The 4528-nt window shown below is 35.4% G+C and overlaps 1 long non-coding RNA gene across 1 annotated transcript; it reads left to right on the top strand.

Annotated features, from left to right (window-relative positions):
- The first annotated feature begins 384 nt into the window (after positions 1-384).
- On the top strand, positions 385-1529 carry LOC120950401 (uncharacterized). The gene is made up of 2 exons (XR_005751127.2): positions 385-1188; positions 1259-1529. It is a non-coding gene; the product is annotated as an uncharacterized LOC120950401 (long non-coding RNA).
- The last annotated feature ends 2999 nt before the right edge of the window (positions 1530-4528 follow it).

Below are 4528 nucleotides of genomic sequence, written 5' to 3' on the forward strand. Positions count from 1 at the left end.
TTTACGTTTAATTTCTGTGCATTTTTGCTACATGTATTTATAGGAGCGAATGCTGTTTTACTGAGCTTTAAATTGCTGCAGCGCACAAACAAGCATAACCATAGGCGTTTACTTTAATTTAAATAATCTTACTTCTTTATTTGAAAGAAAAATGTAAATGACTTTTTAAATTAGTCAACTCAAAACTATTAAAAAGTAACTTTATGCAAATGAAAACATTTTGATTAAGAAAAAAAATGATTCAGTTGAAATAGTCAGGTTGAAATTGACACGCTAATTTAATAGATGAGGCATATGAAATTTATGATTAAATTAAAATCAGAAAGCTGGAAGACGACGACAAAATCAATATATGTATTTTTTCAAGCCACTATCGCAGTACACGGTGATAAACTCTAAAGTATACAGTTATATTTTTCATCATGTCTCGTTTTGCAACTACCTATTCGACCATTTACATTCCACCATGTCTAGAAGAAGAGGACTGTCCTGCAAAAAACTACAAAGAACCCAGTGTAAACAAATGCATGAAGTGCACTAAATCACAGGTGCTTAACAGAGGTTTTGGTAGAAAAATTGTGATATCAGTGGACTCATTGGAATGCATAAATTGCAAAAAAATTGCGTCACGAGTGTTGTGTAAGTGTTATTGTGTACATAAGAAATGTTGTCATTCCCATGATACATTATGTATGACCGATGCCGAATCTATGAACTGTTGTAAACGATGTGTTAAATTAAATGCAATTTGTGATAAGAAATGCGAAACCCACTGCTGCTCAAAGGACTATTCATGTAAAGCAATGCAAAAAGCACGTGGATCGAAAACAAAATCAGTTTTATTACCTGTTTGTCGATGTCGTGAATCAAAACCATTTACCGACACTTGTCAAACGTCGGTATCGGCATTTTCTAATCGTCAAGAACAGCTGGAAAAGCTTCGCGATACATCAATGAGAAGCAGTAGGCTGTGCTGTTGTAACTTGAAGATCACGGGGCAAAATTTACGATAGATAGAATTTCTTGTTGAAAGCAAACGACCGTGGATAGAAATTATCAGTAACTCGAATTTGGGACAACATAATGTATTCTAAGAAAATTTGTAAGCAATCTGTTTGGAATACCACATATCTAACTTCTTACACTGGTCAGAATCCATTACGACCGCCGGTTTCACCGAAAAAAGTTGTAAGTTTCCTTAATAATTGCAATTGATAAATATGCCATTTAACAAAATCGTTTCATATATGCTTTTCAGAAACCATACGTTCCAGAGCATCGTGAAAGATACCTAGAACACATGGGTACAAAATCTCCATTACAGCACATTCCATTCGAGGCTTTACCTAAGTTTGGCCTACAATGAATTAATCATTTGGTAATGTCTATTGTGAAATTCATTGTAAGCAAAATCTATGGAGCACTGTTCATTTATATAACTGGATGCTTGTTGGACGGAAATGAAGCTGTACCATAGTGGTATTGAAATTTTAATGCAAATAAATGTCACATCAAAACTATTCACGTAAGATTGGCATTGTGACCATTGTGGATATTGTAATTTATGTTAGCACTTTGATCTATGTTAAACCAATTATGGAGATTGTTATCCTGTTTGCCAATTGTACTCCCAAATCCGACCGTTATGGAAAATATATGACATACAATAACAATTTAAACTTAAATTTGGTGTTGAGATGAGTGGAAATGTACTGAATCGCGAACCGTAAACACCATCTAATCAACTACTGGGCAAACACATACTGTACTACTTATTTTCAAGTAGTGTTGTATGTGTAGTAGAACTTAACAGAATCATGAGAACCAATAACACAGCCAACATTACGTACAGATCGCTTTTGCCTACTGAATAAAAAAGGGTAAAGATTCTAAATTTCATCCCGGCTTATTTCACGGAGTTTTAGTCATACAAATGGTCCAGAAGAAATCTCCAGTCTCATTATTAGGTTGAACTTTAAATCCCATGTCAAATTGTATCATAAGTAGAGATTCAAGACTAAGCGATGAGAAAAGCAAGCAGCATGGGCGTGTAGAACAAACATTTACTCAGCACTTGGAGTTCGCTACGCTCAGCTACGCAACTTATCATTTCAATCGATTTGAACAGTCGAATGACGTGTGTAGGATTTAGTATGCAACGATCTACTGGCTGTTGGGAAAAATATTCCAGTGATTCGTTTGTTATTGAATGGACATTTTAGAACACCGGATAAAATTGGAAAACATTTATGTGTGATTATTGTCATTTTCTATTGAATGTAGAGAGTGGACTTTTAAAGAATTAATTACTTAACCATAAAATTGTCATTTTTTTAAACGGTCAGCAGATCTTTTTTTTAAATTGAAATTGCCATTACATGAACAGAACTGGGGCAAAATCAATTTTTCTAACTTTTGTAGGAGTTATATGTTATTCATTATTTAATTAATTATGACAAAAAAAAAGTCCGAATATGACCCTTGTATCGTATTGCTATGTTTTTCTATATAGTAATATTTTTATCTGCATAGTAACTGTTTGACCCCTTACAAAACTTCTACTGTCTTGTTCAACTAGATTATGTGGAATGATCATTGCATTAATCATTGCTAATTCTTGAGAAATACGGTCTGCTGTAAATTTGTATGGAATGAAGTAATGCTAAAAATAAATGTTTTATATTAGATAGGATGATATGCAGATGATAAAATCTCCCCGTTACATATCATCGACAAGATGAGAAAAAAGAACAAACACAGAATCCATGTACAGAAATTGCTACTAAACTGGATGGCCACAACGAGAAAATCAGATTTATGGATTCCTAAAAGTTATCCAAAATACGAAGCTCGTTTGTGTAATTGATGGAGTAAAAATTCGATAGCATTAAACAAGCAGTAACTGAAAGCTAAGACAGGGAAGTGGAGAAGAGACGGGAATCGTGAAAATAACACCCAAATCATGGAAACAGAAGTGTACACGGCAAAGACGCCGCCTCAAGAGGACCTGCGGTCTTACAGAGAGACTCTAAAAGCAAAAAGATTATGGCAGGATCGAAAAAGACCAACTCATCAAATGCCTCTTAATAACTATTCAAAATGAACCGAAACCTTGCTTCAGCCATGCCAATAGCCTGCTCTCAGGTCCTCAGAAATAGAAACAGGCTGGGAGACACCTCTGACGATCGAAAGATAGAATGAAAATATTTCAAAGAGTCTCTCATCTATGTCTAACATCCTCGTGACCGTGACCGTGAAGATCAGAGCATCATTTTCTCCTTTTTCTATTGTTCTGTATCCGTCATGCCATATTCATAGGACAGCGACGTTGATCTTCGGTCGATTGGTTGTGATTGCTCCTCACCCCATCCTCCTTTATTGTTCTTCGTCAACAATTGGTATCCTTTGCATAGCTCCCTAAGAAGCCGTCTCCACTGTCTTGATCGTTGTCGTCGTCATTAAGTCACTTGTTTCGTCGCGCACTTGATTGTCGTTAAAACCATGATGCCGATGCGATGGCCATTGTCGGAGTCTTGTCTTTACCATATTCTTTGGATATGTTTTCTTAACCATTTCTTTCTTTTCCTGTGTGTTGCAGTGCCTAAAACCCATAGCTCAAAATGTAACCTGCTTCCCATCAGATCCAATCAAGTGGTCTGAAGACAATGTATACGAAGTGTTAATGATTTCTATTCGTGCTGGGGTCGTTTCTCGAAAACGAAAATTTGTCTATTAAATGGCATGAAGAATGACTTTTTGCTTCCTTTTAGGATGTGACGCATCATTCTAAGACCTTGGGAGTAGCGTCTGCGGAGACTGATCTTTTAATAGGTCGATAGCTTCCTGCTTCTATAGATGTATTGATTCTACAATTCCCGTCTCTTCTACGCACTTTTCGTTCGCGTTTCATCTCTGTCTGATTTTGTACAAATGTATGTTTATTCGAATCTACTCTGGAAACTATGCAGGTCGCTCGAAATTTGTCCGATGGTCAGTTATATTACGAATTAGAATTTATTTTTATCGGTTACATTGAGATTCATCTTTTGTAGTCTAGAACACGTTAGATTCTTCCTTTTTGTTATTTATTTTGCACTGTTCTTATTTATATGTAGTTACAGTTCACATTCGCATGCATGCACTTGTTGCCAGATTCTATTGCTTGATTAATTTTAATTATGTTCAATTGCTACGATTCCTTTATGTTCCCATTTTACCTGATTTTTTGGATCAGAAGGTTGTGAAATTTAAAAACAAAATAGAAAGATATTCATCTTTTTGTAGATATTTCGATACAATTTATTAGTAGACGATTTGAGACCGCTCTCTCAGTAACTAGTACATCTGTCCTTTATACATGTGGTCTCCAACCTCTGCGGCGTGGCGTCCGTGGCGTTTACATAAGTGGTCTGCGAAAAAATAAATGTTCTAAAAGAAAAGCTTGTTACAATACATCGTGCAATTTTTTCGCAAAAAAGAAAATTAAATTTTTATAAGGCAGTTTTAGAATGAGATTGAAACATATTTT

This window comes from Anopheles coluzzii, chromosome 2 (genome assembly GCF_943734685.1).
Source record: "Anopheles coluzzii chromosome 2, AcolN3, whole genome shotgun sequence".
Taxonomy (NCBI): domain Eukaryota; kingdom Metazoa; phylum Arthropoda; class Insecta; order Diptera; family Culicidae; genus Anopheles; species Anopheles coluzzii.